Source organism: Hypomesus nipponensis, chromosome 10 (assembly GCF_054491055.1).
Source record: "Hypomesus nipponensis isolate SF chromosome 10, ASM5449105v1, whole genome shotgun sequence".
NCBI classification, from domain to species: domain Eukaryota; kingdom Metazoa; phylum Chordata; class Actinopteri; order Osmeriformes; family Osmeridae; genus Hypomesus; species Hypomesus nipponensis.
In genome coordinates this window covers 525,193-552,987 of record NC_140370.1, presented here as the reverse complement: position 1 = coordinate 552,987, position 27,795 = coordinate 525,193, and the positions used below count along the sequence as shown (strand labels likewise).

The window sequence follows — 27,795 nt, the reverse complement described above, 5'->3', positions numbered from 1 at the left end:
AAGTGAGTGAGTGAGTGAGTGAGTGAGTGAGAGTGAAAGAGAGAGAGAGAGAGAGTGAAAGAGAGAGAGTGAAAGAGAGAGAGAGAGAGAGAGAAAGCCCCTTTGCGGCCGGTGGCGTTTCCACGCCTTTTCCCGGAAAGGAAGGATGCCGCCGCGGACGAGCGAGCCAGGGCCAACGGAGGGGTCGGGAGCGGGCCGTTTGGGCGGTTTCAAAAACGGTCACTCTGGCTCCCCTTCAGCACGCACAAGCCTTTCGCCTTTTACTAAAGACTTCCGTGGAGGGGAGCGCCGACGAGCGGGACGTGGTATTTTTGGTCGGCTTTGCCCGAGGGAGGGCAGAGCCTGATGGATTTGTGAGGAAAAAAAGCAGGGTAAGGTTAGCGTTGGGCGGCTGGGTGGGTGGGTGGGTGGGTGGGTGGGTGGGTGCGTGCGTGCGTGCAGGTCTTTTTGTCTTCCTTTTTCCTCTGCTTAATCCCGATCCCTTGGCCTTTTGGTCCCTGCTCCTTCCGTGGCCCGCTGGGCCTCTTGGTCCCTGCTTCCTCTTGGTCCTCTTGGTCCCTGCTTCCTCTTGGTCCTCTTGGTCCCTGCTTCCTCTTGGTCCTCTTGGTCCCTGCTTCCTCTTGGTCCTCTTGGTCCCTGCTTCCTCTTGGTCCTCTTGGTCCCTGCTTCCTCTTGGTCCTCTTGGTCCCTGCTTCCTCTTGGTCCTCTTGGTCCCTGCTTCCTCTTGGTCCTCTTGGTCCCTGCTTCCTCTTGGTCCCTGCTTCCTCTTGGTCCCTGCTTCCTCTTGGTCCCTGCTTCCTCTTGGTCCCTGCTTCCTCTTGGTCCCTGCTTCTTCTTCCTCTTGGTCCCTGCTTCCTCTTGGTCCCTGCTTCTTCTTCCGTGGCCCGCTTGGCCTTTGCTTTTAGCTGCCGTCTTCTCGGTCCCCGCCGCCGCCGCCGCTTCTTCTTCTTCCTCTGCGGCGTCGGCGTTTCCTTTTGGCTTCCGTCGTCGGGGCCGTTCTCGGTCCGGCGGTCGCCAGAGGGGCCGGCGCCCAAACGTCCCGGCCGGCGCACGGAGGCCCCGCGCGCGGGGGGCGCGGAGCAGTGCGGGTCATCGCTTCTCGGCCTTTTGGCTCAGATCAAGTGTAGTATCTGTTCTTATCAGTTTAATATCTGATACGTCCTCCATGCGAGGACAACATATTAAACGGATTTTTGCCACAGGGAGTCGGAACAGGGGCTCGCTCCGTCCGCTCCGCGCATCGCCCCGGTATTGCAGCGCCTCCGGGAAGGGTGCACTCTTTCTAAGCGTGTCAAAGGGAGAAAAAAACGAGGGAGTGAGCGATTGGGGTTGGGGCTGGGGTTTTTGGGGTTGGGGCTGGGGTTTTTGTGGCGATGAGGTGAAAAAAGGGGTTTGACGCGCGCGGCGGCGGCGGCGGAGCCCCGTCGGCCGGCGGCGTTTTCCCGCCCTTTTAGATATAAAAAGAAAAAAAAAAAAAAAAAAACCTGAAGTGAGGTGAGTGACTTGAAATGGGGGAGACAGTGAGTGAGTGAGTGAGTGAGTGAGTGAGTGAGTGAGTGAGTGAGTGAGTGAGTGAGTGAGAGTGAGTGAGTGAGTGAGTGAGTGAGTGAGAGTGAAAGTGAGTGAGTGAGTGAGTGAGTGAGTGAGAGTGAAAGAGAGAGAGAGAGAGAGTGAAAGAGAGAGAGTGAAAGAGAGAAAGAGAGAGAGAGAGAAAGCCCCTTTGCGGCCGGTGGCGTTTCCACGCCTTTTCCCGGAAAGGAAGGATGCCGCCGCGGACGAGCGAGCCAGGGCCAACGGAGGGGTCGGGAGCGGGCCGTTTGGGCGGTTTCAAAAACGGTCACTCTGGCTCCCCTTCAGCACGCACAAGCCTTTCGCCTTTTACTAAAGACTTCCGTGGAGGGGAGCGCCGACGAGCGGGACGTGGTATTTTTGGTCGGCTTTGCCCGAGGGAGGGCAGAGCCTGATGGATTTGTGAGGAAAAAAAGCAGGGTAAGGTTAGCGTTGGGCGGCTGGGTGGGTGGGTGGGTGGGTGGGTGCGTGCGTGCGTGCAGGTCTTTTTGTCTTCCTTTTTCCTCTGCTTAATCCCGATCCCTTGGCCTTTTGGTCCCTGCTCCTTCCGTGGCCCGCTGGGCCTCTTGGTCCCTGCTTCCTCTTGGTCCTCTTGGTCCCTGCTTCCTCTTGGTCCTCTTGGTCCCTGCTTCCTCTTGGTCCTCTTGGTCCCTGCTTCCTCTTGGTCCTCTTGGTCCCTGCTTCCTCTTGGTCCTCTTGGTCCTCTTGGTCCCTGCTTCCTCTTGGTCCTCTTGGTCCCTGCTTCCTCTTGGTCCTCTTGGTCCCTGCTTCCTCTTGGTCCTCTTGGTCCCTGCTTCCTCTTGGTCCTCTTGGTCCCTGCTTCCTCTTGGTCCTCTTGGTCCCTGCTTCCTCTTGGTCCTCTTGGTCCCTGCTTCCTCTTGGTCCTCTTGGTCCCTGCTTCCTCTTGGTCCCTGCTTCCTCTTGGTCCCTGCTTCCTCTTGGTCCCTGCTTCCTCTTGGTCCCTGCTTCCTCTTGGTCCCTGCTTCCTCTTGGTCCCTGCTTCTTCTTCCTCTTGGTCCCTGCTTCCTCTTGGTCCCTGCTTCTTCTTCCGTGGCCCGCTTGGCCTTTGCTTTTAGCTGCCGTCTTCTCGGTCCCCGCCGCCGCCGCCGCTTCTTCTTCTTCCTCTGCGGCGTCGGCGTTTCCTTTTGGCTTCCGTCGTCGGGGCCGTTCTCGGTCCGGCGGTCGCCAGAGGGGCCGGCGCCCAAACGTCCCGGCCGGCGCACGGAGGCCCCGCGCGCGGGGGGCGCGGAGCAGTGCGGGTCATCGCTTCTCGGCCTTTTGGCTCAGATCAAGTGTAGTATCTGTTCTTATCAGTTTAATATCTGATACGTCCTCCATGCGAGGACAACATATTAAACGGATTTTTGCCACAGGGAGTCGGAACAGGGGCTCGCTCCGTCCGCTCCGCGCATCGCCCCGGTATTGCAGCGCCTCCGGGAAGGGTGCACTCTTTCTAAGCGTGTCAAAGGGAGAAAAAAACGAGGGAGTGAGCGATTGGGGTTGGGGCTGGGGTTTTTGGGGTTGGGGCTGGGGTTTTTGTGGCGATGAGGTGAAAAAAGGGGTTTGACGCGCGCGGCGGCGGCGGCGGAGCCCCGTCGGCCGGCGGCGTTTTCCCGCCCTTTTAGATATAAAAAGAAAAAAAAAAAAAAAAAACTGAAGTGAGGTGAGTGACTTGGAATGGGGGAGACAGTGAGTGAGTGAGTGAGTGAGTGAGTGAGTGAGTGAGTGAGTGAGTGAGTGAGTGAGTGAGTGAGTGAGTGAGAGTGAGTGAGTGAGTGAGTGAGAGTGAAAGTGAGTGAGTGAGTGAGTGAGTGAGTGAGAGTGAAAGAGAGAGAGAGAGAGAGTGAAAGAGAGAGAGTGAAAGAGAGAGAGAGAGAGAGAGAGAAAGCCCCTTTGCGGCCGGTGGCGTTTCCACGCCTTTTCCCGGAAAGGAAGGATGCCGCCGCGGACGAGCGAGCCAGGGCCAACGGAGGGGTCGGGAGCGGGCCGTTTGGGCGGTTTCAAAAACGGTCACTCTGGCTCCCCTTCAGCACGCACAAGCCTTTCGCCTTTTACTAAAGACTTCCGTGGAGGGGAGCGCCGACGAGCGGGACGTGGTATTTTTGGTCGGCTTTGCCCGAGGGAGGGCAGAGCCTGATGGATTTGTGAGGAAAAAAAGCAGGGTAAGGTTAGCGTTGGGCGGCTGGGTGGGTGGGTGGGTGGGTGGGTGGGTGCGTGCGTGCGTGCAGGTCTTTTTGTCTTCCTTTTTCCTCTGCTTAATCCCGATCCCTTGGCCTTTTGGTCCCTGCTCCTTCCGTGGCCCGCTGGGCCTCTTGGTCCCTGCTTCCTCTTGGTCCTCTTGGTCCCTGCTTCCTCTTGGTCCTCTTGGTCCCTGCTTCCTCTTGGTCCTCTTGGTCCCTGCTTCCTCTTGGTCCTCTTGGTCCCTGCTTCCTCTTGGTCCTCTTGGTCCCTGCTTCCTCTTGGTCCTCTTGGTCCCTGCTTCCTCTTGGTCCTCTTGGTCCCTGCTTCCTCTTGGTCCCTGCTTCCTCTTGGTCCCTGCTTCCTCTTGGTCCCTGCTTCCTCTTGGTCCCTGCTTCCTCTTGGTCCTCTTGGTCCCTGCTTCCTCTTGGTCCCTGCTTCCTCTTGGTCCCTGCTTCTTCTTCCGTGGCCCGCTTGGCCTTTGCTTTTAGCTGCCGTCTTCTCGGTCCCCGCCGCCGCCGCCGCTTCTTCTTCTTCCTCTGCGGCGTCGGCGTTTCCTTTTGGCTTCCGTCGTCGGGGCCGTTCTCGGTCCGGCGGTCGCCAGAGGGGCCGGCGCCCAAACGTCCCGGCCGGCGCACGGAGGCCCCGCGCGCGGGGGGCGCGGAGCAGTGCGGGTCATCGCTTCTCGGCCTTTTGGCTCAGATCAAGTGTAGTATCTGTTCTTATCAGTTTAATATCTGATACGTCCTCCATGCGAGGACAACATATTAAACGGATTTTTGCCACAGGGAGTCGGAACAGGGGCTCGCTCCGTCCGCTCCGCGCATCGCCCCGGTATTGCAGCGCCTCCGGGAAGGGTGCACTCTTTCTAAGCGTGTCAAAGGGAGAAAAAAACGAGGGAGTGAGCGATTGGGGTTGGGGCTGGGGTTTTTGTGGCGATGAGGTGAAAAAAGGGGTTTGACGCGCGGCGGCGGCGGAGGCCCGTCGGCCGGCGGCGTTTTCCCGCCCTTTTAGATAAAAAAAAAAAAAAAAAAAAAACCTGAAGTGAGGTGAGTGACTTGAAATGGGGGAGACAGTGAGTGAGTGAGTGAGTGAGTGAGTGAGTGAGTGAGTGAGTGAGTGAGTGAGTGAGTGAGAGTGAGTGAGTGAGTGAGTGAGTGAGTGAGAGTGAAAGTGAGTGAGTGAGTGAGTGAGTGAGTGAGAGTGAAAGAGAGAGAGAGAGAGAGTGAAAGAGAGAGAGTGAAAGAGAGAAAGAGAGAGAGAGAGAGAAAGCCCCTTTGCGGCCGGTGGCGTTTCCACGCCTTTTCCCGGAAAGGAAGGATGCCGCCGCGGACGAGCGAGCCAGGGCCAACGGAGGGGTCGGGAGCGGGCCGTTTGGGCGGTTTCAAAAACGGTCACTCTGGCTCCCCTTCAGCACGCACAAGCCTTTCGCCTTTTACTAAAGACTTCCGTGGAGGGGAGCGCCGACGAGCGGGACGTGGTATTTTTGGTCGGCTTTGCCCGAGGGAGGGCAGAGCCTGATGGATTTGTGAGGAAAAAAAGCAGGGTAAGGTTAGCGTTGGGCGGCTGGGTGGGTGGGTGGGTGGGTGGGTGGGTGGGTGCGTGCGTGCGTGCAGGTCTTTTTGTCTTCCTTTTTCCTCTGCTTAATCCCGATCCCTTGGCCTTTTGGTCCCTGCTCCTTCCGTGGCCCGCTGGGCCTCTTGGTCCCTGCTTCCTCTTGGTCCTCTTGGTCCCTGCTTCCTCTTGGTCCTCTTGGTCCCTGCTTCCTCTTGGTCCTCTTGGTCCCTGCTTCCTCTTGGTCCTCTTGGTCCCTGCTTCCTCTTGGTCCTCTTGGTCCCTGCTTCCTCTTGGTCCTCTTGGTCCCTGCTTCCTCTTGGTCCTCTTGGTCCCTGCTTCCTCTTGGTCCTCTTGGTCCCTGCTTCCTCTTGGTCCTCTTGGTCCCTGCTTCCTCTTGGTCCTCTTGGTCCCTGCTTCCTCTTGGTCCTCTTGGTCCCTGCTTCCTCTTGGTCCCTGCTTCCTCTTGGTCCCTGCTTCCTCTTGGTCCCTGCTTCCTCTTGGTCCCTGCTTCCTCTTGGTCCCTGCTTCCTCTTGGTCCCTGCTTCCTCTTGGTCCCTGCTTCTTCTTCCTCTTGGTCCCTGCTTCCTCTTGGTCCCTGCTTCTTCTTCCGTGGCCCGCTTGGCCTTTGCTTTTAGCTGCCGTCTTCTCGGTCCCCGCCGCCGCCGCCGCTTCTTCTTCTTCCTCTGCGGCGTCGGCGTTTCCTTTTGGCTTCCGTCGTCGGGGCCGTTCTCGGTCCGGCGGTCGCCAGAGGGGCCGGCGCCCAAACGTCCCGGCCGGCGCACGGAGGCCCCGCGCGCGGGGGGCGCGGAGCAGTGCGGGTCATCGCTTCTCGGCCTTTTGGCTCAGATCAAGTGTAGTATCTGTTCTTATCAGTTTAATATCTGATACGTCCTCCATGCGAGGACAACATATTAAACGGATTTTTGCCACAGGGAGTCGGAACAGGGGCTCGCTCCGTCCGCTCCGCGCATCGCCCCGGTATTGCAGCGCCTCCGGGAAGGGTGCACTCTTTCTAAGCGTGTCAAAGGGAGAAAAAAACGAGGGAGTGAGCGATTGGGGTTGGGGCTGGGGTTTTTGGGGTTGGGGCTGGGGTTTTTGTGGCGATGAGGTGAAAAAAGGGGTTTGACGCGCGCGGCGGCGGCGGCGGAGCCCCGTCGGCCGGCGGCGTTTTCCCGCCCTTTTAGATATAAAAAGAAAAAAAAAAAAAAAAAACTGAAGTGAGGTGAGTGACTTGGAATGGGGGAGACAGTGAGTGAGTGAGTGAGTGAGTGAGTGAGTGAGTGAGTGAGTGAGTGAGTGAGAGTGAGTGAGTGAGTGAGTGAGAGTGAAAGTGAGTGAGTGAGTGAGTGAGTGAGTGAGAGTGAAAGAGAGAGAGAGAGAGAGTGAAAGAGAGAGAGTGAAAGAGAGAGAGAGAGAGAGAGAGAAAGCCCCTTTGCGGCCGGTGGCGTTTCCACGCCTTTTCCCGGAAAGGAAGGATGCCGCCGCGGACGAGCGAGCCAGGGCCAACGGAGGGGTCGGGAGCGGGCCGTTTGGGCGGTTTCAAAAACGGTCACTCTGGCTCCCCTTCAGCACGCACAAGCCTTTCGCCTTTTACTAAAGACTTCCGTGGAGGGGAGCGCCGACGAGCGGGACGTGGTATTTTTGGTCGGCTTTGCCCGAGGGAGGGCAGAGCCTGATGGATTTGTGAGGAAAAAAAGCAGGGTAAGGTTAGCGTTGGGCGGCTGGGTGGGTGGGTGGGTGGGTGGGTGGGTGCGTGCGTGCGTGCAGGTCTTTTTGTCTTCCTTTTTCCTCTGCTTAATCCCGATCCCTTGGCCTTTTGGTCCCTGCTCCTTCCGTGGCCCGCTGGGCCTCTTGGTCCCTGCTTCCTCTTGGTCCTCTTGGTCCCTGCTTCCTCTTGGTCCTCTTGGTCCCTGCTTCCTCTTGGTCCTCTTGGTCCCTGCTTCCTCTTGGTCCTCTTGGTCCCTGCTTCCTCTTGGTCCTCTTGGTCCCTGCTTCCTCTTGGTCCTCTTGGTCCCTGCTTCCTCTTGGTCCTCTTGGTCCCTGCTTCCTCTTGGTCCCTGCTTCCTCTTGGTCCCTGCTTCCTCTTGGTCCCTGCTTCCTCTTGGTCCCTGCTTCCTCTTGGTCCTCTTGGTCCCTGCTTCCTCTTGGTCCCTGCTTCCTCTTGGTCCCTGCTTCTTCTTCCGTGGCCCGCTTGGCCTTTGCTTTTAGCTGCCGTCTTCTCGGTCCCCGCCGCCGCCGCCGCTTCTTCTTCTTCCTCTGCGGCGTCGGCGTTTCCTTTTGGCTTCCGTCGTCGGGGCCGTTCTCGGTCCGGCGGTCGCCAGAGGGGCCGGCGCCCAAACGTCCCGGCCGGCGCACGGAGGCCCCGCGCGCGGGGGGCGCGGAGCAGTGCGGGTCATCGCTTCTCGGCCTTTTGGCTCAGATCAAGTGTAGTATCTGTTCTTATCAGTTTAATATCTGATACGTCCTCCATGCGAGGACAACATATTAAACGGATTTTTGCCACAGGGAGTCGGAACAGGGGCTCGCTCCGTCCGCTCCGCGCATCGCCCCGGTATTGCAGCGCCTCCGGGAAGGGTGCACTCTTTCTAAGCGTGTCAAAGGGAGAAAAAAACGAGGGAGTGAGCGATTGGGGTTGGGGCTGGGGTTTTTGTGGCGATGAGGTGAAAAAAGGGGTTTGACGCGCGGCGGCGGCGGAGGCCCGTCGGCCGGCGGCGTTTTCCCGCCCTTTTAGATAAAAAAAAAAAAAAAAAAAAAACCTGAAGTGAGGTGAGTGACTTGAAATGGGGGAGACAGTGAGTGAGTGAGTGAGTGAGTGAGTGAGTGAGTGAGTGAGTGAGTGAGTGAGTGAGTGAGTGAGAGTGAGTGAGTGAGTGAGTGAGTGAGTGAGAGTGAAAGTGAGTGAGTGAGTGAGTGAGTGAGTGAGAGTGAAAGAGAGAGAGAGAGAGAGTGAAAGAGAGAGAGTGAAAGAGAGAAAGAGAGAGAGAGAGAAAGCCCCTTTGCGGCCGGTGGCGTTTCCACGCCTTTTCCCGGAAAGGAAGGATGCCGCCGCGGACGAGCGAGCCAGGGCCAACGGAGGGGTCGGGAGCGGGCCGTTTGGGCGGTTTCAAAAACGGTCACTCTGGCTCCCCTTCAGCACGCACAAGCCTTTCGCCTTTTACTAAAGACTTCCGTGGAGGGGAGCGCCGACGAGCGGGACGTGGTATTTTTGGTCGGCTTTGCCCGAGGGAGGGCAGAGCCTGATGGATTTGTGAGGAAAAAAAGCAGGGTAAGGTTAGCGTTGGGCGGCTGGGTGGGTGGGTGGGTGGGTGGGTGGGTGCGTGCGTGCGTGCAGGTCTTTTTGTCTTCCTTTTTCCTCTGCTTAATCCCGATCCCTTGGCCTTTTGGTCCCTGCTCCTTCCGTGGCCCGCTGGGCCTCTTGGTCCCTGCTTCCTCTTGGTCCTCTTGGTCCCTGCTTCCTCTTGGTCCTCTTGGTCCCTGCTTCCTCTTGGTCCTCTTGGTCCCTGCTTCCTCTTGGTCCTCTTGGTCCCTGCTTCCTCTTGGTCCCTGCTTCCTCTTGGTCCCTGCTTCCTCTTGGTCCCTGCTTCCTCTTGGTCCCTGCTTCCTCTTGGTCCCTGCTTCCTCTTGGTCCCTGCTTCTTCTTCCTCTTGGTCCCTGCTTCCTCTTGGTCCCTGCTTCTTCTTCCGTGGCCCGCTTGGCCTTTGCTTTTAGCTGCCGTCTTCTCGGTCCCCGCCGCCGCCGCCGCTTCTTCTTCTTCCTCTGCGGCGTCGGCGTTTCCTTTTGGCTTCCGTCGTCGGGGCCGTTCTCGGTCCGGCGGTCGCCAGAGGGGCCGGCGCCCAAACGTCCCGGCCGGCGCACGGAGGCCCCGCGCGCGGGGGGCGCGGAGCAGTGCGGGTCATCGCTTCTCGGCCTTTTGGCTCAGATCAAGTGTAGTATCTGTTCTTATCAGTTTAATATCTGATACGTCCTCCATGCGAGGACAACATATTAAACGGATTTTTGCCACAGGGAGTCGGAACAGGGGCTCGCTCCGTCCGCTCCGCGCATCGCCCCGGTATTGCAGCGCCTCCGGGAAGGGTGCACTCTTTCTAAGCGTGTCAAAGGGAGAAAAAAACGAGGGAGTGAGCGATTGGGGTTGGGGCTGGGGTTTTTGTGGCGATGAGGTGAAAAAAGGGGTTTGACGCGCGGCGGCGGCGGAGGCCCGTCGGCCGGCGGCGTTTTCCCGCCCTTTTAGATAAAAAAAAAAAAAAAAAAAAAAACCTGAAGTGAGGTGAGTGACTTGAAATGGGGGAGACAGTGAGTGAGTGAGTGAGTGAGTGAGTGAGTGAGTGAGTGAGTGAGTGAGTGAGTGAGTGAGAGTGAGTGAGTGAGTGAGTGAGTGAGTGAGAGTGAAAGTGAGTGAGTGAGTGAGTGAGTGAGTGAGAGTGAAAGAGAGAGAGAGAGAGAGTGAAAGAGAGAGAGTGAAAGAGAGAAAGAGAGAGAGAGAGAAAGCCCCTTTGCGGCCGGTGGCGTTTCCACGCCTTTTCCCGGAAAGGAAGGATGCCGCCGCGGACGAGCGAGCCAGGGCCAACGGAGGGGTCGGGAGCGGGCCGTTTGGGCGGTTTCAAAAACGGTCACTCTGGCTCCCCTTCAGCACGCACAAGCCTTTCGCCTTTTACTAAAGACTTCCGTGGAGGGGAGCGCCGACGAGCGGGACGTGGTATTTTTGGTCGGCTTTGCCCGAGGGAGGGCAGAGCCTGATGGATTTGTGAGGAAAAAAAGCAGGGTAAGGTTAGCGTTGGGCGGCTGGGTGGGTGGGTGGGTGGGTGGGTGGGTGCGTGCGTGCGTGCAGGTCTTTTTGTCTTCCTTTTTCCTCTGCTTAATCCCGATCCCTTGGCCTTTTGGTCCCTGCTCCTTCCGTGGCCCGCTGGGCCTCTTGGTCCCTGCTTCCTCTTGGTCCTCTTGGTCCCTGCTTCCTCTTGGTCCTCTTGGTCCCTGCTTCCTCTTGGTCCTCTTGGTCCCTGCTTCCTCTTGGTCCTCTTGGTCCCTGCTTCCTCTTGGTCCCTGCTTCCTCTTGGTCCCTGCTTCCTCTTGGTCCCTGCTTCCTCTTGGTCCCTGCTTCCTCTTGGTCCCTGCTTCCTCTTGGTCCCTGCTTCTTCTTCCTCTTGGTCCCTGCTTCCTCTTGGTCCCTGCTTCTTCTTCCGTGGCCCGCTTGGCCTTTGCTTTTAGCTGCCGTCTTCTCGGTCCCCGCCGCCGCCGCCGCTTCTTCTTCTTCCTCTGCGGCGTCGGCGTTTCCTTTTGGCTTCCGTCGTCGGGGCCGTTCTCGGTCCGGCGGTCGCCAGAGGGGCCGGCGCCCAAACGTCCCGGCCGGCGCACGGAGGCCCCGCGCGCGGGGGGCGCGGAGCAGTGCGGGTCATCGCTTCTCGGCCTTTTGGCTCAGATCAAGTGTAGTATCTGTTCTTATCAGTTTAATATCTGATACGTCCTCCATGCGAGGACAACATATTAAACGGATTTTTGCCACAGGGAGTCGGAACAGGGGCTCGCTCCGTCCGCTCCGCGCATCGCCCCGGTATTGCAGCGCCTCCGGGAAGGGTGCACTCTTTCTAAGCGTGTCAAAGGGAGAAAAAAACGAGGGAGTGAGCGATTGGGGTTGGGGCTGGGGTTTTTGTGGCGATGAGGTGAAAAAAGGGGTTTGACGCGCGGCGGCGGCGGAGGCCCGTCGGCCGGCGGCGTTTTCCCGCCCTTTTAGATAAAAAAAAAAAAAAAAAAAAAAAACCTGAAGTGAGGTGAGTGACTTGAAATGGGGGAGACAGTGAGTGAGTGAGTGAGTGAGTGAGTGAGTGAGTGAGTGAGTGAGTGAGTGAGTGAGTGAGAGTGAGTGAGTGAGTGAGTGAGTGAGTGAGAGTGAAAGTGAGTGAGTGAGTGAGTGAGTGAGTGAGAGTGAAAGAGAGAGAGAGAGAGAGTGAAAGAGAGAGAGTGAAAGAGAGAAAGAGAGAGAGAGAGAAAGCCCCTTTGCGGCCGGTGGCGTTTCCACGCCTTTTCCCGGAAAGGAAGGATGCCGCCGCGGACGAGCGAGCCAGGGCCAACGGAGGGGTCGGGAGCGGGCCGTTTGGGCGGTTTCAAAAACGGTCACTCTGGCTCCCCTTCAGCACGCACAAGCCTTTCGCCTTTTACTAAAGACTTCCGTGGAGGGGAGCGCCGACGAGCGGGACGTGGTATTTTTGGTCGGCTTTGCCCGAGGGAGGGCAGAGCCTGATGGATTTGTGAGGAAAAAAAGCAGGGTAAGGTTAGCGTTGGGCGGCTGGGTGGGTGGGTGGGTGGGTGCGTGCGTGCGTGCAGGTCTTTTTGTCTTCCTTTTTCCTCTGCTTAATCCCGATCCCTTGGCCTTTTGGTCCCTGCTCCTTCCGTGGCCCGCTGGGCCTCTTGGTCCCTGCTTCCTCTTGGTCCTCTTGGTCCCTGCTTCCTCTTGGTCCTCTTGGTCCCTGCTTCCTCTTGGTCCTCTTGGTCCCTGCTTCCTCTTGGTCCTCTTGGTCCCTGCTTCCTCTTGGTCCCTGCTTCCTCTTGGTCCCTGCTTCCTCTTGGTCCCTGCTTCCTCTTGGTCCCTGCTTCCTCTTGGTCCCTGCTTCCTCTTGGTCCCTGCTTCTTCTTCCTCTTGGTCCCTGCTTCCTCTTGGTCCCTGCTTCTTCTTCCGTGGCCCGCTTGGCCTTTGCTTTTAGCTGCCGTCTTCTCGGTCCCCGCCGCCGCCGCCGCTTCTTCTTCTTCCTCTGCGGCGTCGGCGTTTCCTTTTGGCTTCCGTCGTCGGGGCCGTTCTCGGTCCGGCGGTCGCCAGAGGGGCCGGCGCCCAAACGTCCCGGCCGGCGCACGGAGGCCCCGCGCGCGGGGGGCGCGGAGCAGTGCGGGTCATCGCTTCTCGGCCTTTTGGCTCAGATCAAGTGTAGTATCTGTTCTTATCAGTTTAATATCTGATACGTCCTCCATGCGAGGACAACATATTAAACGGATTTTTGCCACAGGGAGTCGGAACAGGGGCTCGCTCCGTCCGCTCCGCGCATCGCCCCGGTATTGCAGCGCCTCCGGGAAGGGTGCACTCTTTCTAAGCGTGTCAAAGGGAGAAAAAAACGAGGGAGTGAGCGATTGGGGTTGGGGCTGGGGTTTTTGTGGCGATGAGGTGAAAAAAGGGGTTTGACGCGCGGCGGCGGCGGAGGCCCGTCGGCCGGCGGCGTTTTCCCGCCCTTTTAGATAAAAAAAAAAAAAAAAAAAAAAACCTGAAGTGAGGTGAGTGACTTGAAATGGGGGAGACAGTGAGTGAGTGAGTGAGTGAGTGAGTGAGTGAGTGAGTGAGTGAGTGAGTGAGTGAGTGAGAGTGAGTGAGTGAGTGAGTGAGTGAGTGAGAGTGAAAGTGAGTGAGTGAGTGAGTGAGTGAGTGAGAGTGAAAGAGAGAGAGAGAGAGAGTGAAAGAGAGAGAGTGAAAGAGAGAAAGAGAGAGAGAGAGAAAGCCCCTTTGCGGCCGGTGGCGTTTCCACGCCTTTTCCCGGAAAGGAAGGATGCCGCCGCGGACGAGCGAGCCAGGGCCAACGGAGGGGTCGGGAGCGGGCCGTTTGGGCGGTTTCAAAAACGGTCACTCTGGCTCCCCTTCAGCACGCACAAGCCTTTCGCCTTTTACTAAAGACTTCCGTGGAGGGGAGCGCCGACGAGCGGGACGTGGTATTTTTGGTCGGCTTTGCCCGAGGGAGGGCAGAGCCTGATGGATTTGTGAGGAAAAAAAGCAGGGTAAGGTTAGCGTTGGGCGGCTGGGTGGGTGGGTGGGTGGGTGGGTGGGTGCGTGCGTGCGTGCAGGTCTTTTTGTCTTCCTTTTTCCTCTGCTTAATCCCGATCCCTTGGCCTTTTGGTCCCTGCTCCTTCCGTGGCCCGCTGGGCCTCTTGGTCCCTGCTTCCTCTTGGTCCTCTTGGTCCCTGCTTCCTCTTGGTCCTCTTGGTCCCTGCTTCCTCTTGGTCCTCTTGGTCCCTGCTTCCTCTTGGTCCTCTTGGTCCCTGCTTCCTCTTGGTCCCTGCTTCCTCTTGGTCCCTGCTTCCTCTTGGTCCCTGCTTCCTCTTGGTCCCTGCTTCCTCTTGGTCCCTGCTTCCTCTTGGTCCCTGCTTCTTCTTCCTCTTGGTCCCTGCTTCCTCTTGGTCCCTGCTTCTTCTTCCGTGGCCCGCTTGGCCTTTGCTTTTAGCTGCCGTCTTCTCGGTCCCCGCCGCCGCCGCCGCTTCTTCTTCTTCCTCTGCGGCGTCGGCGTTTCCTTTTGGCTTCCGTCGTCGGGGCCGTTCTCGGTCCGGCGGTCGCCAGAGGGGCCGGCGCCCAAACGTCCCGGCCGGCGCACGGAGGCCCCGCGCGCGGGGGGCGCGGAGCAGTGCGGGTCATCGCTTCTCGGCCTTTTGGCTCAGATCAAGTGTAGTATCTGTTCTTATCAGTTTAATATCTGATACGTCCTCCATGCGAGGACAACATATTAAACGGATTTTTGCCACAGGGAGTCGGAACAGGGGCTCGCTCCGTCCGCTCCGCGCATCGCCCCGGTATTGCAGCGCCTCCGGGAAGGGTGCACTCTTTCTAAGCGTGTCAAAGGGAGAAAAAAACGAGGGAGTGAGCGATTGGGGTTGGGGCTGGGGTTTTTGTGGCGATGAGGTGAAAAAAGGGGTTTGACGCGCGGCGGCGGCGGAGGCCCGTCGGCCGGCGGCGTTTTCCCGCCCTTTTAGATAAAAAAAAAAAAAAAAAAAAAAAACCTGAAGTGAGGTGAGTGACTTGAAATGGGGGAGACAGTGAGTGAGTGAGTGAGTGAGTGAGTGAGTGAGTGAGTGAGTGAGTGAGTGAGTGAGTGAGAGTGAGTGAGTGAGTGAGTGAGTGAGTGAGAGTGAAAGTGAGTGAGTGAGTGAGTGAGTGAGTGAGAGTGAAAGAGAGAGAGAGAGAGAGTGAAAGAGAGAGAGTGAAAGAGAGAAAGAGAGAGAGAGAGAAAGCCCCTTTGCGGCCGGTGGCGTTTCCACGCCTTTTCCCGGAAAGGAAGGATGCCGCCGCGGACGAGCGAGCCAGGGCCAACGGAGGGGTCGGGAGCGGGCCGTTTGGGCGGTTTCAAAAACGGTCACTCTGGCTCCCCTTCAGCACGCACAAGCCTTTCGCCTTTTACTAAAGACTTCCGTGGAGGGGAGCGCCGACGAGCGGGACGTGGTATTTTTGGTCGGCTTTGCCCGAGGGAGGGCAGAGCCTGATGGATTTGTGAGGAAAAAAAGCAGGGTAAGGTTAGCGTTGGGCGGCTGGGTGGGTGGGTGGGTGGGTGGGTGGGTGCGTGCGTGCGTGCAGGTCTTTTTGTCTTCCTTTTTCCTCTGCTTAATCCCGATCCCTTGGCCTTTTGGTCCCTGCTCCTTCCGTGGCCCGCTGGGCCTCTTGGTCCCTGCTTCCTCTTGGTCCTCTTGGTCCCTGCTTCCTCTTGGTCCTCTTGGTCCCTGCTTCCTCTTGGTCCTCTTGGTCCCTGCTTCCTCTTGGTCCTCTTGGTCCCTGCTTCCTCTTGGTCCCTGCTTCCTCTTGGTCCCTGCTTCCTCTTGGTCCCTGCTTCCTCTTGGTCCCTGCTTCCTCTTGGTCCCTGCTTCCTCTTGGTCCCTGCTTCTTCTTCCTCTTGGTCCCTGCTTCCTCTTGGTCCCTGCTTCTTCTTCCGTGGCCCGCTTGGCCTTTGCTTTTAGCTGCCGTCTTCTCGGTCCCCGCCGCCGCCGCCGCTTCTTCTTCTTCCTCTGCGGCGTCGGCGTTTCCTTTTGGCTTCCGTCGTCGGGGCCGTTCTCGGTCCGGCGGTCGCCAGAGGGGCCGGCGCCCAAACGTCCCGGCCGGCGCACGGAGGCCCCGCGCGCGGGGGGCGCGGAGCAGTGCGGGTCATCGCTTCTCGGCCTTTTGGCTCAGATCAAGTGTAGTATCTGTTCTTATCAGTTTAATATCTGATACGTCCTCCATGCGAGGACAACATATTAAACGGATTTTTGCCACAGGGAGTCGGAACAGGGGCTCGCTCCGTCCGCTCCGCGCATCGCCCCGGTATTGCAGCGCCTCCGGGAAGGGTGCACTCTTTCTAAGCGTGTCAAAGGGAGAAAAAAACGAGGGAGTGAGCGATTGGGGTTGGGGCTGGGGTTTTTGTGGCGATGAGGTGAAAAAAGGGGTTTGACGCGCGGCGGCGGCGGAGGCCCGTCGGCCGGCGGCGTTTTCCCGCCCTTTTAGATAAAAAAAAAAAAAAAAAAAAAAAAAACCTGAAGTGAGGTGAGTGACTTGAAATGGGGGAGACAGTGAGTGAGTGAGTGAGTGAGTGAGTGAGTGAGTGAGTGAGTGAGTGAGTGAGTGAGTGAGTGAGAGTGAGTGAGTGAGTGAGTGAGTGAGTGAGAGTGAAAGTGAGTGAGTGAGTGAGTGAGTGAGTGAGAGTGAAAGAGAGAGAGAGAGAGAGTGAAAGAGAGAGAGTGAAAGAGAGAAAGAGAGAGAGAGAGAAAGCCCCTTTGCGGCCGGTGGCGTTTCCACGCCTTTTCCCGGAAAGGAAGGATGCCGCCGCGGACGAGCGAGCCAGGGCCAACGGAGGGGTCGGGAGCGGGCCGTTTGGGCGGTTTCAAAAACGGTCACTCTGGCTCCCCTTCAGCACGCACAAGCCTTTCGCCTTTTACTAAAGACTTCCGTGGAGGGGAGCGCCGACGAGCGGGACGTGGTATTTTTGGTCGGCTTTGCCCGAGGGAGGGCAGAGCCTGATGGATTTGTGAGGAAAAAAAGCAGGGTAAGGTTAGCGTTGGGCGGCTGGGTGGGTGGGTGGGTGGGTGGGTGGGTGCGTGCGTGCGTGCAGGTCTTTTTGTCTTCCTTTTTCCTCTGCTTAATCCCGATCCCTTGGCCTTTTGGTCCCTGCTCCTTCCGTGGCCCGCTGGGCCTCTTGGTCCCTGCTTCCTCTTGGTCCTCTTGGTCCCTGCTTCCTCTTGGTCCTCTTGGTCCCTGCTTCCTCTTGGTCCTCTTGGTCCCTGCTTCCTCTTGGTCCTCTTGGTCCCTGCTTCCTCTTGGTCCCTGCTTCCTCTTGGTCCCTGCTTCCTCTTGGTCCCTGCTTCCTCTTGGTCCCTGCTTCCTCTTGGTCCCTGCTTCCTCTTGGTCCCTGCTTCTTCTTCCTCTTGGTCCCTGCTTCCTCTTGGTCCCTGCTTCTTCTTCCGTGGCCCGCTTGGCCTTTGCTTTTAGCTGCCGTCTTCTCGGTCCCCGCCGCCGCCGCCGCTTCTTCTTCTTCCTCTGCGGCGTCGGCGTTTCCTTTTGGCTTCCGTCGTCGGGGCCGTTCTCGGTCCGGCGGTCGCCAGAGGGGCCGGCGCCCAAACGTCCCGGCCGGCGCACGGAGGCCCCGCGCGCGGGGGGCGCGGAGCAGTGCGGGTCATCGCTTCTCGGCCTTTTGGCTCAGATCAAGTGTAGTATCTGTTCTTATCAGTTTAATATCTGATACGTCCTCCATGCGAGGACAACATATTAAACGGATTTTTGCCACAGGGAGTCGGAACAGGGGCTCGCTCCGTCCGCTCCGCGCATCGCCCCGGTATTGCAGCGCCTCCGGGAAGGGTGCACTCTTTCTAAGCGTGTCAAAGGGAGAAAAAAACGAGGGAGTGAGCGATTGGGGTTGGGGCTGGGGTTTTTGTGGCGATGAGGTGAAAAAAGGGGTTTGACGCGCGGCGGCGGCGGAGGCCCGTCGGCCGGCGGCGTTTTCCCGCCCTTTTAGATAAAAAAAAAAAAAAAAAAAAAAACCTGAAGTGAGGTGAGTGACTTGAAATGGGGGAGACAGTGAGTGAGTGAGTGAGTGAGTGAGTGAGTGAGTGAGTGAGTGAGTGAGTGAGTGAGAGTGAGTGAGTGAGTGAGTGAGTGAGTGAGAGTGAAAGTGAGTGAGTGAGTGAGTGAGTGAGTGAGAGTGAAAGAGAGAGAGAGAGAGAGTGAAAGAGAGAGAGTGAAAGAGAGAAAGAGAGAGAGAGAGAAAGCCCCTTTGCGGCCGGTGGCGTTTCCACGCCTTTTCCCGGAAAGGAAGGATGCCGCCGCGGACGAGCGAGCCAGGGCCAACGGAGGGGTCGGGAGCGGGCCGTTTGGGCGGTTTCAAAAACGGTCACTCTGGCTCCCCTTCAGCACGCACAAGCCTTTCGCCTTTTACTAAAGACTTCCGTGGAGGGGAGCGCCGACGAGCGGGACGTGGTATTTTTGGTCGGCTTTGCCCGAGGGAGGGCAGAGCCTGATGGATTTGTGAGGAAAAAAAGCAGGGTAAGGTTAGCGTTGGGCGGCTGGGTGGGTGGGTGGGTGGGTGGGTGGGTGCGTGCGTGCGTGCAGGTCTTTTTGTCTTCCTTTTTCCTCTGCTTAATCCCGATCCCTTGGCCTTTTGGTCCCTGCTCCTTCCGTGGCCCGCTGGGCCTCTTGGTCCCTGCTTCCTCTTGGTCCTCTTGGTCCCTGCTTCCTCTTGGTCCTCTTGGTCCCTGCTTCCTCTTGGTCCTCTTGGTCCCTGCTTCCTCTTGGTCCTCTTGGTCCCTGCTTCCTCTTGGTCCCTGCTTCCTCTTGGTCCCTGCTTCCTCTTGGTCCCTGCTTCCTCTTGGTCCCTGCTTCCTCTTGGTCCCTGCTTCCTCTTGGTCCCTGCTTCTTCTTCCTCTTGGTCCCTGCTTCCTCTTGGTCCCTGCTTCTTCTTCCGTGGCCCGCTTGGCCTTTGCTTTTAGCTGCCGTCTTCTCGGTCCCCGCCGCCGCCGCCGCTTCTTCTTCTTCCTCTGCGGCGTCGGCGTTTCCTTTTGGCTTCCGTCGTCGGGGCCGTTCTCGGTCCGGCGGTCGCCAGAGGGGCCGGCGCCCAAACGTCCCGGCCGGCGCACGGAGGCCCCGCGCGCGGGGGGCGCGGAGCAGTGCGGGTCATCGCTTCTCGGCCTTTTGGCTCAGATCAAGTGTAGTATCTGTTCTTATCAGTTTAATATCTGATACGTCCTCCATGCGAGGACAACATATTAAACGGATTTTTGCCACAGGGAGTCGGAACAGGGGCTCGCTCCGTCCGCTCCGCGCATCGCCCCGGTATTGCAGCGCCTCCGGGAAGGGTGCACTCTTTCTAAGCGTGTCAAAGGGAGAAAAAAACGAGGGAGTGAGCGATTGGGGTTGGGGCTGGGGTTTTTGTGGCGATGAGGTGAAAAAAGGGGTTTGACGCGCGGCGGCGGCGGAGGCCCGTCGGCCGGCGGCGTTTTCCCGCCCTTTTAGATAAAAAAAAAAAAAAAAAAAAAAAAACCTGAAGTGAGGTGAGTGACTTGAAATGGGGGAGACAGTGAGTGAGTGAGTGAGTGAGTGAGTGAGTGAGTGAGTGAGTGAGTGAGTGAGTGAGAGTGAGTGAGTGAGTGAGTGAGTGAGTGAGAGTGAAAGTGAGTGAGTGAGTGAGTGAGTGAGTGAGAGTGAAAGAGAGAGAGAGAGAGAGTGAAAGAGAGAGAGTGAAAGAGAGAAAGAGAGAGAGAGAGAAAGCCCCTTTGCGGCCGGTGGCGTTTCCACGCCTTTTCCCGGAAAGGAAGGATGCCGCCGCGGACGAGCGAGCCAGGGCCAACGGAGGGGTCGGGAGCGGGCCGTTTGGGCGGTTTCAAAAACGGTCACTCTGGCTCCCCTTCAGCACGCACAAGCCTTTCGCCTTTTACTAAAGACTTCCGTGGAGGGGAGCGCCGACGAGAGCGGGACGTGGTATTTTTGGTCGGCTTTGCCCGAGGGAGGGCAGAGCCTGATGGATTTGTGAGGAAAAAAAGCAGGGTAAGGTTAGCGTTGGGCGGCTGGGTGGGTGGGTGGGTGGGTGGGTGGGTGCGTGCGTGCGTGCAGGTCTTTTTGTCTTCCTTTTTCCTCTGCTTAATCCCGATCCCTTGGCCTTTTGGTCCCTGCTCCTTCCGTGGCCCGCTGGGCCTCTTGGTCCCTGCTTCCTCTTGGTCCTCTTGGTCCCTGCTTCCTCTTGGTCCTCTTGGTCCCTGCTTCCTCTTGGTCCTCTTGGTCCCTGCTTCCTCTTGGTCCTCTTGGTCCCTGCTTCCTCTTGGTCCCTGCTTCCTCTTGGTCCCTGCTTCCTCTTGGTCCCTGCTTCCTCTTGGTCCCTGCTTCCTCTTGGTCCCTGCTTCCTCTTGGTCCCTGCTTCTTCTTCCTCTTGGTCCCTGCTTCCTCTTGGTCCCTGCTTCTTCTTCCGTGGCCCGCTTGGCCTTTGCTTTTAGCTGCCGTCTTCTCGGTCCCCGCCGCCGCCGCCGCTTCTTCTTCTTCCTCTGCGGCGTCGGCGTTTCCTTTTGGCTTCCGTCGTCGGGGCCGTTCTCGGTCCGGCGGTCGCCAGAGGGGCCGGCGCCCAAACGTCCCGGCCGGCGCACGGAGGCCCCGCGCGCGGGGGGCGCGGAGCAGTGCGGGTCATCGCTTCTCGGCCTTTTGGCTCAGATCAAGTGTAGTATCTGTTCTTATCAGTTTAATATCTGATACGTCCTCCATGCGAGGACAACATATTAAACGGATTTTTGCCACAGGGAGTCGGAACAGGGGCTCGCTCCGTCCGCTCCGCGCATCGCCCCGGTATTGCAGCGCCTCCGGGAAGGGTGCACTCTTTCTAAGCGTGTCAAAGGGAGAAAAAAACGAGGGAGTGAGCGATTGGGGTTGGGGCTGGGGTTTTTGTGGCGATGAGGTGAAAAAAGGGGTTTGACGCGCGGCGGCGGCGGAGGCCCGTCGGCCGGCGGCGTTTTCCCGCCCTTTTAGATAAAAAAAAAAAAAAAAAAAAAAACCTGAAGTGAGGTGAGTGACTTGAAATGGGGGAGACAGTGAGTGAGTGAGTGAGTGAGTGAGTGAGTGAGTGAGTGAGTGAGTGAGTGAGTGAGTGAGAGTGAGTGAGTGAGTGAGTGAGTGAGTGAGAGTGAAAGTGAGTGAGTGAGTGAGTGAGTGAGTGAGAGTGAAAGAGAGAGAGAGAGAGAGTGAAAGAGAGAGAGTGAAAGAGAGAAAGAGAGAGAGAGAGAAAGCCCCTTTGCGGCCGGTGGCGTTTCCACGCCTTTTCCCGGAAAGGAAGGATGCCGCCGCGGACGAGCGAGCCAGGGCCAACGGAGGGGTCGGGAGCGGGCCGTTTGGGCGGTTTCAAAAACGGTCACTCTGGCTCCCCTTCAGCACGCACAAGCCTTTCGCCTTTTACTAAAGACTTCCGTGGAGGGGAGCGCCGACGAGCGGGACGTGGTATTTTTGGTCGGCTTTGCCCGAGGGAGGGCAGAGCCTGATGGATTTGTGAGGAAAAAAAGCAGGGTAAGGTTAGCGTTGGGCGGCTGGGTGGGTGGGTGGGTGGGTGGGTGGGTGCGTGCGTGCGTGCAGGTCTTTTTGTCTTCCTTTTTCCTCTGCTTAATCCCGATCCCTTGGCCTTTTGGTCCCTGCTCCTTCCGTGGCCCGCTGGGCCTCTTGGTCCCTGCTTCCTCTTGGTCCTCTTGGTCCCTGCTTCCTCTTGGTCCTCTTGGTCCCTGCTTCCTCTTGGTCCTCTTGGTCCCTGCTTCCTCTTGGTCCTCTTGGTCCCTGCTTCCTCTTGGTCCCTGCTTCCTCTTGGTCCCTGCTTCCTCTTGGTCCCTGCTTCCTCTTGGTCCCTGCTTCCTCTTGGTCCCTGCTTCCTCTTGGTCCCTGCTTCTTCTTCCTCTTGGTCCCTGCTTCCTCTTGGTCCCTGCTTCTTCTTCCGTGGCCCGCTTGGCCTTTGCTTTTAGCTGCCGTCTTCTCGGTCCCCGCCGCCGCCGCCGCTTCTTCTTCTTCCTCTGCGGCGTCGGCGTTTCCTTTTGGCTTCCGTCGTCGGGGCCGTTCTCGGTCCGGCGGTCGCCAGAGGGGCCGGCGCCCAAACGTCCCGGCCGGCGCACGGAGGCCCCGCGCGCGGGGGGCGCGGAGCAGTGCGGGTCATCGCTTCTCGGCCTTTTGGCTCAGATCAAGTGTAGTATCTGTTCTTATCAGTTTAATATCTGATACGTCCTCCATGCGAGGACAACATATTAAACGGATTTTTGCCACAGGGAGTCGGAACAGGGGCTCGCTCCGTCCGCTCCGCGCATCGCCCCGGTATTGCAGCGCCTCCGGGAAGGGTGCACTCTTTCTAAGCGTGTCAAAGGGAGAAAAAAACGAGGGAGTGAGCGATTGGGGTTGGGGCTGGGGTTTTTGTGGCGATGAGGTGAAAAAAGGGGTTTGACGCGCGGCGGCGGCGGAGGCCCGTCGGCCGGCGGCGTTTTCCCGCCCTTTTAGATAAAAAAAAAAAAAAAAAAAAAAACCTGAAGTGAGGTGAGTGACTTGAAATGGGGGAGACAGTGAGTGAGTGAGTGAGTGAGTGAGTGAGTGAGTGAGTGAGTGAGTGAGTGAGTGAGTGAGTGAGAGTGAGTGAGTGAGTGAGTGAGTGAGTGAGAGTGAAAGTGAGTGAGTGAGTGAGTGAGTGAGTGAGAGTGAAAGAGAGAGAGAGAGAGTGAAAGAGAGAGAGTGAAAGAGAGAAAGAGAGAGAGAGAGAAAGCCCCTTTGCGGCCGGTGGCGTTTCCACGCCTTTTCCCGGAAAGGAAGGATGCCGCCGCGGACGAGCGAGCCAGGGCCAACGGAGGGGTCGGGAGCGGGCCGTTTGGGCGGTTTCAAAAACGGTCACTCTGGCTCCCCTTCAGCACGCACAAGCCTTTCGCCTTTTACTAAAGACTTCCGTGGAGGGGAGCGCCGACGAGCGGGACGTGGTATTTTTGGTCGGCTTTGCCCGAGGGAGGGCAGAGCCTGATGGATTTGTGAGGAAAAAAAGCAGGGTAAGGTTAGCGTTGGGCGGCTGGGTGGGTGGGTGGGTGGGTGGGTGCGTGCGTGCGTGCAGGTCTTTTTGTCTTCCTTTTTCCTCTGCTTAATCCCGATCCCTTGGCCTTTTGGTCCCTGCTCCTTCCGTGGCCCGCTGGGCCTCTTGGTCCCTGCTTCCTCTTGGTCCTCTTGGTCCCTGCTTCCTCTTGGTCCTCTTGGTCCCTGCTTCCTCTTGGTCCTCTTGGTCCCTGCTTCCTCTTGGTCCTCTTGGTCCCTGCTTCCTCTTGGTCCCTGCTTCCTCTTGGTCCCTGCTTCCTCTTGGTCCCTGCTTCCTCTTGGTCCCTGCTTCCTCTTGGTCCCTGCTTCCTCTTGGTCCCTGCTTCTTCTTCCTCTTGGTCCCTGCTTCCTCTTGGTCCCTGCTTCTTCTTCCGTGGCCCGCTTGGCCTTTGCTTTTAGCTGCCGTCTTCTCGGTCCCCGCCGCCGCCGCCGCTTCTTCTTCTTCCTCTGCGGCGTCGGCGTTTCCTTTTGGCTTCCGTCGTCGGGGCCGTTCTCGGTCCGGCGGTCGCCAGAGGGGCCGGCGCCCAAACGTCCCGGCCGGCGCACGGAGGCCCCGCGCGCGGGGGGCGCGGAGCAGTGCGGGTCATCGCTTCTCGGCCTTTTGGCTCAGATCAAGTGTAGTATCTGTTCTTATCAGTTTAATATCTGATACGTCCTCCATGCGAGGACAACATATTAAACGGATTTTTGCCACAGGGAGTCGGAACAGGGGCTCGCTCCGTCCGCTCCGCGCATCGCCCCGGTATTGCAGCGCCTCCGGGAAGGGTGCACTCTTTCTAAGCGTGTCAAAGGGAGAAAAAAACGAGGGAGTGAGCGATTGGGGTTGGGGCTGGGGTTTTTGTGGCGATGAGGTGAAAAAAGGGGTTTGACGCGCGGCGGCGGCGGAGGCCCGTCGGCCGGCGGCGTTTTCCCGCCCTTTTAGATAAAAAAAAAAAAAAAAAAAAAAAACCTGAAGTGAGGTGAGTGACTTGAAATGGGGGAGACAGTGAGTGAGTGAGTGAGTGAGTGAGTGAGTGAGTGAGTGAGTGAGTGAGTGAGTGAGTGAGTGAGTGAGAGTGAGTGAGTGAGTGAGTGAGTGAGTGAGAGTGAAAGTGAGTGAGTGAGTGAGTGAGTGAGTGAGAGTGAAAGAGAGAGAGAGAGAGAGTGAAAGAGAGAGAGTGAAAGAGAGAAAGAGAGAGAGAGAAAGCCCCTTTGCGGCCGGTGGCGTTTCCACGCCTTTTCCCGGAAAGGAAGGATGCCGCCGCGGACGAGCGAGCCAGGGCCAACGGAGGGGTCGGGAGCGGGCCGTTTGGGCGGTTTCAAAAACGGTCACTCTGGCTCCCCTTCAGCACGCACAAGCCTTTCGCCTTTTACTAAAGACTTCCGTGGAGGGGAGCGCCGACGAGCGGGACGTGGTATTTTTGGTCGGCTTTGCCCGAGGGAGGGCAGAGCCTGATGGATTTGTGAGGAAAAAAAGCAGGGTAAGGTTAGCGTTGGGCGGCTGGGTGGGTGGGTGGGTGGGTGGGTGGGTGCGTGCGTGCGTGCAGGTCTTTTTGTCTTCCTTTTTCCTCTGCTTAATCCCGATCCCTTGGCCTTTTGGTCCCTGCTCCTTCCGTGGCCCGCTGGGCCTCTTGGTCCCTGCTTCCTCTTGGTCCTCTTGGTCCCTGCTTCCTCTTGGTCCTCTTGGTCCCTGCTTCCTCTTGGTCCTCTTGGTCCCTGCTTCCTCTTGGTCCTCTTGGTCCCTGCTTCCTCTTGGTCCCTGCTTCCTCTTGGTCCCTGCTTCCTCTTGGTCCCTGCTTCCTCTTGGTCCCTGCTTCCTCTTGGTCCCTGCTTCCTCTTGGTCCCTGCTTCTTCTTCCTCTTGGTCCCTGCTTCCTCTTGGTCCCTGCTTCTTCTTCCGTGGCCCGCTTGGCCTTTGCTTTTAGCTGCCGTCTTCTCGGTCCCCGCCGCCGCCGCCGCTTCTTCTTCTTCCTCTGCGGCGTCGGCGTTTCCTTTTGGCTTCCGTCGTCGGGGCCGTTCTCGGTCCGGCGGTCGCCAGAGGGGCCGGCGCCCAAACGTCCCGGCCGGCGCACGGAGGCCCCGCGCGCGGGGGGCGCGGAGCAGTGCGGGTCATCGCTTCTCGGCCTTTTGGCTCAGATCAAGTGTAGTATCTGTTCTTATCAGTTTAATATCTGATACGTCCTCCATGCGAGGACAACATATTAAACGGATTTTTGCCACAGGGAGTCGGAACAGGGGCTCGCTCCGTCCGCTCCGCGCATCGCCCCGGTATTGCAGCGCCTCCGGGAAGGGTGCACTCTTTCTAAGCGTGTCAAAGGGAGAAAAAAACGAGGGAGTGAGCGATTGGGGTTGGGGCTGGGGTTTTTGTGGCGATGAGGTGAAAAAAGGGGTTTGACGCGCGGCGGCGGCGGAGGCCCGTCGGCCGGCGGCGTTTTCCCGCCCTTTTAGATAAAAAAAAAAAAAAAAAAAAAAAACCTGAAGTGAGGTGAGTGACTTGAAATGGGGGAGACAGTGAGTGAGTGAGTGAGTGAGTGAGTGAGTGAGTGAGTGAGTGAGTGAGTGAGTGAGTGAGTGAGTGAGTGAGAGTGAGTGAGTGAGTGAGTGAGTGAGTGAGAGTGAAAGTGAGTGAGTGAGTGAGTGAGTGAGTGAGAGTGAAAGAGAGAGAGAGAGAGAGTGAAAGAGAGAGAGTGAAAGAGAGAAAGAGAGAGAGAGAGAAAGCCCCTTTGCGGCCGGTGGCGTTTCCACGCCTTTTCCCGGAAAGGAAGGATGCCGCCGCGGACGAGCGAGCCAGGGCCAACGGAGGGGTCGGGAGCGGGCCGTTTGGGCGGTTTCAAAAACGGTCACTCTGGCTCCCCTTCAGCACGCACAAGCCTTTCGCCTTTTACTAAAGACTTCCGTGGAGGGGAGCGCCGACGAGCGGGACGTGGTATTTTTGGTCGGCTTTGCCCGAGGGAGGGCAGAGCCTGATGGATTTGTGAGGAAAAAAAGCAGGGTAAGGTTAGCGTTGGGCGGCTGGGTGGGTGGGTGGGTGGGTGGGTGGGTGCGTGCGTGCGTGCAGGTCTTTTTGTCTTCCTTTTTCCTCTGCTTAATCCCGATCCCTTGGCCTTTTGGTCCCTGCTCCTTCCGTGGCCCGCTGGGCCTCTTGGTCCCTGCTTCCTCTTGGTCCTCTTGGTCCCTGCTTCCTCTTGGTCCTCTTGGTCCCTGCTTCCTCTTGGTCCTCTTGGTCCCTGCTTCCTCTTGGTCCTCTTGGTCCCTGCTTCCTCTTGGTCCCTGCTTCCTCTTGGTCCCTGCTTCCTCTTGGTCCCTGCTTCCTCTTGGTCCCTGCTTCCTCTTGGTCCCTGCTTCCTCTTGGTCCCTGCTTCTTCTTCCTCTTGGTCCCTGCTTCCTCTTGGTCCCTGCTTCTTCTTCCGTGGCCCGCTTGGCCTTTGCTTTTAGCTGCCGTCTTCTCGGTCCCCGCCGCCGCCGCCGCTTCTTCTTCTTCCTCTGCGGCGTCGGCGTTTCCTTTTGGCTTCCGTCGTCGGGGCCGTTCTCGGTCCGGCGGTCGCCAGAGGGGCCGGCGCCCAAACGTCCCGGCCGGCGCACGGAGGCCCCGCGCGCGGGGGGCGCGGAGCAGTGCGGGTCATCGCTTCTCGGCCTTTTGGCTCAGATCAAGTGTAGTATCTGTTCTTATCAGTTTAATATCTGATACGTCCTCCATGCGAGGACAACATATTAAACGGATTTTTGCCACAGGGAGTCGGAACAGGGGCTCGCTCCGTCCGCTCCGCGCATCGCCCCGGTATTGCAGCGCCTCCGGGAAGGGTGCACTCTTTCTAAGCGTGTCAAAGGGAGAAAAAAACGAGGGAGTGAGCGATTGGGGTTGGGGCTGGGGTTTTTGTGGCGATGAGGTGAAAAAAGGGGTTTGACGCGCGGCGGCGGCGGAGGCCCGTCGGCCGGCGGCGTTTTCCCGCCCTTTTAGATAAAAAAAAAAAAAAAAAAACCTGAAGTGAGGTGAGTGACTTGAAATGGGGGAGACAGTGAGTGAGTGAGTGAGTGAGTGAGTGAGTGAGTGAGTGAGTGAGTGAGTGAGTGAGTGAGTGAGTGAGAGTGAGTGAGTGAGTGAGTGAGTGAGTGAGAGTGAAAGTGAGTGAGTGAGTGAGTGAGTGAGTGAGAGTGAAAGAGAGAGAGAGAGAGAGTGAAAGAGAGAGAGTGAAAGAGAGAAGAGAGAGAGAGAGAAAGCCCCTTTGCGGCCGGTGGCGTTTCCACGCCTTTTCCCGGAAAGGAAGGATGCCGCCGCGGACGAGCGAGCCAGGGCCAACGGAGGGGTCGGGAGCGGGCCGTTTGGGCGGTTTCAAAAACGGTCACTCTGGCTCCCCTTCAGCACGCACAAGCCTTTCGCCTTTTACTAAAGACTTCCGTGGAGGGGAGCGCCGACGAGCGGGACGTGGTATTTTTGGTCGGCTTTGCCCGAGGGAGGGCAGAGCCTGATGGATTTGTGAGGAAAAAAAGCAGGGTAAGGTTAGCGTTGGGCGGCTGGGTGGGTGGGTGGGTGGGTGGGTGGGTGCGTGCGTGCGTGCAGGTCTTTTTGTCTTCCTTTTTCCTCTGCTTAATCCCGATCCCTTGGCCTTTTGGTCCCTGCTCCTTCCGTGGCCCGCTGGTCCTCTTGGTCCCTGCTTCCTCTTGGTCCTCTTGGTCCCTGCTTCCTCTTGGTCCTCTTGGTCCCTGCTTCCTCTTGGTCCTCTTGGTCCCTGCTTCCTCTTGGTCCTCTTGGTCCCTGCTTCCTCTTGGTCCCTGCTTCCTCTTGGTCCCTGCTTCCTCTTGGTCCCTGCTTCCTCTTGGTCCCTGCTTCCTCTTGGTCCCTGCTTCCTCTTGGTCCCTGCTTCTTCTTCCTCTTGGTCCCTGCTTCCTCTTGGTCCCTGCTTCTTCTTCCGTGGCCCGCTTGGCCTTTGCTTTTAGCTGCCGTCTTCTCGGTCCCCGCCGCCGCCGCCGCTTCTTCTTCTTCCTCTGCGGCGTCGGCGTTTCCTTTTGGCTTCCGTCGTCGGGGCCGTTCTCGGTCCGGCGGTCGCCAGAGGGGCCGGCGCCCAAACGTCCCGGCCGGCGCACGGAGGCCCCGCGCGCGGGGGGCGCGGAGCAGTGCGGGTCATCGCTTCTCGGCCTTTTGGCTCAGATCAAGTGTAGTATCTGTTCTTATCAGTTTAATATCTGATACGTCCTCCATGCGAGGACAACATATTAAACGGATTTTTGCCACAGGGAGTCGGAACAGGGGCTCGCTCCGTCCGCTCCGCGCATCGCCCCGGTATTGCAGCGCCTCCGGGAAGGGTGCACTCTTTCTAAGCGTGTCAAAGGGAGAAAAAAACGAGGGAGTGAGCGATTGGGGTTGGGGCTGGGGTTTTTGTGGCGATGAGGTGAAAAAAGGGGTTTGACGCGCGGCGGCGGCGGAGGCCCGTCGGCCGGCGGCGTTTTCCCGCCCTTTTAGATAAAAAAAAAAAAAAAAAAAAAAAACCTGAAGTGAGGTGAGTGACTTGAAATGGGGGAGACAGTGAGTGAGTGAGTGAGTGAGTGAGTGAGTGAGTGAGTGAGTGAGTGAGTGAGTGAGTGAGTGAGTGAGAGTGAGTGAGTGAGTGAGTGAGTGAGTGAGAGTGAAAGTGAGTGAGTGAGTGAGTGAGTGAGTGAGAGTGAAAGAGAGAGAGAGAGAGAGTGAAAGAGAGAGAGTGAAAGAGAGAAAGAGAGAGAGAGAAAGCCCCTTTGCGGCCG

At 58.2% G+C, this 27,795-nt stretch overlaps 35 non-coding genes and 1 pseudogene across 35 annotated transcripts; all 36 read left to right on the top strand.

Moving 5' to 3' along the window:
- The first annotated feature begins 219 nt into the window (after positions 1-219).
- On the top strand, positions 220-338 carry LOC146268948 (U5 spliceosomal RNA). Its single transcript, XR_014768244.1, has one exon. It is a non-coding gene; the product is annotated as a U5 spliceosomal RNA (small nuclear RNA).
- A 753-nt stretch (positions 339-1,091) lies between these two features.
- On the top strand, positions 1,092-1,282 carry LOC146268947 (U2 spliceosomal RNA). The gene has a single exon (XR_014768345.1). It is a non-coding gene; the product is annotated as a U2 spliceosomal RNA (small nuclear RNA).
- A 555-nt stretch (positions 1,283-1,837) lies between these two features.
- LOC146268946 (U5 spliceosomal RNA) lies at positions 1,838-1,956 on the top strand. The gene has a single exon (XR_014768242.1). It is a non-coding gene; the product is annotated as a U5 spliceosomal RNA (small nuclear RNA).
- Positions 1,957-2,831: 875 nt separating this feature from the next.
- LOC146268945 (U2 spliceosomal RNA) lies at positions 2,832-3,022 on the top strand. Its single transcript, XR_014768344.1, has one exon. It is a non-coding gene; the product is annotated as a U2 spliceosomal RNA (small nuclear RNA).
- Positions 3,023-3,579: 557 nt separating this feature from the next.
- LOC146268944 (U5 spliceosomal RNA) lies at positions 3,580-3,698 on the top strand. The gene has a single exon (XR_014768241.1). It is a non-coding gene; the product is annotated as a U5 spliceosomal RNA (small nuclear RNA).
- A 726-nt stretch (positions 3,699-4,424) lies between these two features.
- On the top strand, positions 4,425-4,615 carry LOC146268943 (U2 spliceosomal RNA). Its single transcript, XR_014768343.1, has one exon. It is a non-coding gene; the product is annotated as a U2 spliceosomal RNA (small nuclear RNA).
- Positions 4,616-5,141: 526 nt separating this feature from the next.
- On the top strand, positions 5,142-5,260 carry LOC146268942 (U5 spliceosomal RNA). The gene has a single exon (XR_014768240.1). It is a non-coding gene; the product is annotated as a U5 spliceosomal RNA (small nuclear RNA).
- An 865-nt stretch (positions 5,261-6,125) lies between these two features.
- Positions 6,126-6,316, top strand: LOC146268941 (U2 spliceosomal RNA). Its single transcript, XR_014768342.1, has one exon. It is a non-coding gene; the product is annotated as a U2 spliceosomal RNA (small nuclear RNA).
- A 537-nt stretch (positions 6,317-6,853) lies between these two features.
- LOC146268940 (U5 spliceosomal RNA) lies at positions 6,854-6,972 on the top strand. Its single transcript, XR_014768239.1, has one exon. It is a non-coding gene; the product is annotated as a U5 spliceosomal RNA (small nuclear RNA).
- Positions 6,973-7,698: 726 nt separating this feature from the next.
- On the top strand, positions 7,699-7,889 carry LOC146268939 (U2 spliceosomal RNA). The gene has a single exon (XR_014768341.1). It is a non-coding gene; the product is annotated as a U2 spliceosomal RNA (small nuclear RNA).
- A 528-nt stretch (positions 7,890-8,417) lies between these two features.
- On the top strand, positions 8,418-8,536 carry LOC146268938 (U5 spliceosomal RNA). Its single transcript, XR_014768238.1, has one exon. It is a non-coding gene; the product is annotated as a U5 spliceosomal RNA (small nuclear RNA).
- A 662-nt stretch (positions 8,537-9,198) lies between these two features.
- LOC146268937 (U2 spliceosomal RNA) lies at positions 9,199-9,389 on the top strand. Its single transcript, XR_014768340.1, has one exon. It is a non-coding gene; the product is annotated as a U2 spliceosomal RNA (small nuclear RNA).
- A 525-nt stretch (positions 9,390-9,914) lies between these two features.
- LOC146268936 (U5 spliceosomal RNA) lies at positions 9,915-10,033 on the top strand. Its single transcript, XR_014768236.1, has one exon. It is a non-coding gene; the product is annotated as a U5 spliceosomal RNA (small nuclear RNA).
- A 662-nt stretch (positions 10,034-10,695) lies between these two features.
- LOC146268935 (U2 spliceosomal RNA) lies at positions 10,696-10,886 on the top strand. The gene has a single exon (XR_014768339.1). It is a non-coding gene; the product is annotated as a U2 spliceosomal RNA (small nuclear RNA).
- Positions 10,887-11,412: 526 nt separating this feature from the next.
- Positions 11,413-11,531, top strand: LOC146268934 (U5 spliceosomal RNA). Its single transcript, XR_014768235.1, has one exon. It is a non-coding gene; the product is annotated as a U5 spliceosomal RNA (small nuclear RNA).
- Positions 11,532-12,185: 654 nt separating this feature from the next.
- LOC146268933 (U2 spliceosomal RNA) lies at positions 12,186-12,376 on the top strand. The gene has a single exon (XR_014768338.1). It is a non-coding gene; the product is annotated as a U2 spliceosomal RNA (small nuclear RNA).
- Positions 12,377-12,901: 525 nt separating this feature from the next.
- On the top strand, positions 12,902-13,020 carry LOC146268932 (U5 spliceosomal RNA). Its single transcript, XR_014768234.1, has one exon. It is a non-coding gene; the product is annotated as a U5 spliceosomal RNA (small nuclear RNA).
- Positions 13,021-13,682: 662 nt separating this feature from the next.
- Positions 13,683-13,873, top strand: LOC146268931 (U2 spliceosomal RNA). Its single transcript, XR_014768337.1, has one exon. It is a non-coding gene; the product is annotated as a U2 spliceosomal RNA (small nuclear RNA).
- A 526-nt stretch (positions 13,874-14,399) lies between these two features.
- Positions 14,400-14,518, top strand: LOC146268930 (U5 spliceosomal RNA). The gene has a single exon (XR_014768233.1). It is a non-coding gene; the product is annotated as a U5 spliceosomal RNA (small nuclear RNA).
- Positions 14,519-15,180: 662 nt separating this feature from the next.
- Positions 15,181-15,371, top strand: LOC146268929 (U2 spliceosomal RNA). The gene has a single exon (XR_014768335.1). It is a non-coding gene; the product is annotated as a U2 spliceosomal RNA (small nuclear RNA).
- A 532-nt stretch (positions 15,372-15,903) lies between these two features.
- On the top strand, positions 15,904-16,022 carry LOC146268928 (U5 spliceosomal RNA). The gene has a single exon (XR_014768232.1). It is a non-coding gene; the product is annotated as a U5 spliceosomal RNA (small nuclear RNA).
- A 662-nt stretch (positions 16,023-16,684) lies between these two features.
- LOC146268927 (U2 spliceosomal RNA) lies at positions 16,685-16,875 on the top strand. The gene has a single exon (XR_014768334.1). It is a non-coding gene; the product is annotated as a U2 spliceosomal RNA (small nuclear RNA).
- A 521-nt stretch (positions 16,876-17,396) lies between these two features.
- LOC146268926 (U5 spliceosomal RNA) lies at positions 17,397-17,515 on the top strand. The gene has a single exon (XR_014768231.1). It is a non-coding gene; the product is annotated as a U5 spliceosomal RNA (small nuclear RNA).
- A 662-nt stretch (positions 17,516-18,177) lies between these two features.
- LOC146268925 (U2 spliceosomal RNA) lies at positions 18,178-18,368 on the top strand. Its single transcript, XR_014768333.1, has one exon. It is a non-coding gene; the product is annotated as a U2 spliceosomal RNA (small nuclear RNA).
- Positions 18,369-18,891: 523 nt separating this feature from the next.
- On the top strand, positions 18,892-19,012 carry LOC146268924 (U5 spliceosomal RNA; annotated as a pseudogene).
- Positions 19,013-19,674: 662 nt separating this feature from the next.
- Positions 19,675-19,865, top strand: LOC146268923 (U2 spliceosomal RNA). Its single transcript, XR_014768332.1, has one exon. It is a non-coding gene; the product is annotated as a U2 spliceosomal RNA (small nuclear RNA).
- A 525-nt stretch (positions 19,866-20,390) lies between these two features.
- LOC146268922 (U5 spliceosomal RNA) lies at positions 20,391-20,509 on the top strand. The gene has a single exon (XR_014768230.1). It is a non-coding gene; the product is annotated as a U5 spliceosomal RNA (small nuclear RNA).
- A 662-nt stretch (positions 20,510-21,171) lies between these two features.
- On the top strand, positions 21,172-21,362 carry LOC146268921 (U2 spliceosomal RNA). The gene has a single exon (XR_014768331.1). It is a non-coding gene; the product is annotated as a U2 spliceosomal RNA (small nuclear RNA).
- A 527-nt stretch (positions 21,363-21,889) lies between these two features.
- On the top strand, positions 21,890-22,008 carry LOC146268920 (U5 spliceosomal RNA). The gene has a single exon (XR_014768229.1). It is a non-coding gene; the product is annotated as a U5 spliceosomal RNA (small nuclear RNA).
- Positions 22,009-22,666: 658 nt separating this feature from the next.
- LOC146268919 (U2 spliceosomal RNA) lies at positions 22,667-22,857 on the top strand. Its single transcript, XR_014768330.1, has one exon. It is a non-coding gene; the product is annotated as a U2 spliceosomal RNA (small nuclear RNA).
- A 532-nt stretch (positions 22,858-23,389) lies between these two features.
- LOC146268918 (U5 spliceosomal RNA) lies at positions 23,390-23,508 on the top strand. The gene has a single exon (XR_014768228.1). It is a non-coding gene; the product is annotated as a U5 spliceosomal RNA (small nuclear RNA).
- A 662-nt stretch (positions 23,509-24,170) lies between these two features.
- On the top strand, positions 24,171-24,361 carry LOC146268917 (U2 spliceosomal RNA). Its single transcript, XR_014768329.1, has one exon. It is a non-coding gene; the product is annotated as a U2 spliceosomal RNA (small nuclear RNA).
- Positions 24,362-24,899: 538 nt separating this feature from the next.
- On the top strand, positions 24,900-25,018 carry LOC146268916 (U5 spliceosomal RNA). Its single transcript, XR_014768227.1, has one exon. It is a non-coding gene; the product is annotated as a U5 spliceosomal RNA (small nuclear RNA).
- A 662-nt stretch (positions 25,019-25,680) lies between these two features.
- Positions 25,681-25,871, top strand: LOC146268915 (U2 spliceosomal RNA). The gene has a single exon (XR_014768328.1). It is a non-coding gene; the product is annotated as a U2 spliceosomal RNA (small nuclear RNA).
- A 528-nt stretch (positions 25,872-26,399) lies between these two features.
- Positions 26,400-26,518, top strand: LOC146268914 (U5 spliceosomal RNA). Its single transcript, XR_014768225.1, has one exon. It is a non-coding gene; the product is annotated as a U5 spliceosomal RNA (small nuclear RNA).
- Positions 26,519-27,180: 662 nt separating this feature from the next.
- LOC146268913 (U2 spliceosomal RNA) lies at positions 27,181-27,371 on the top strand. The gene has a single exon (XR_014768327.1). It is a non-coding gene; the product is annotated as a U2 spliceosomal RNA (small nuclear RNA).
- Positions 27,372-27,795: the final 424 nt, after the last annotated feature.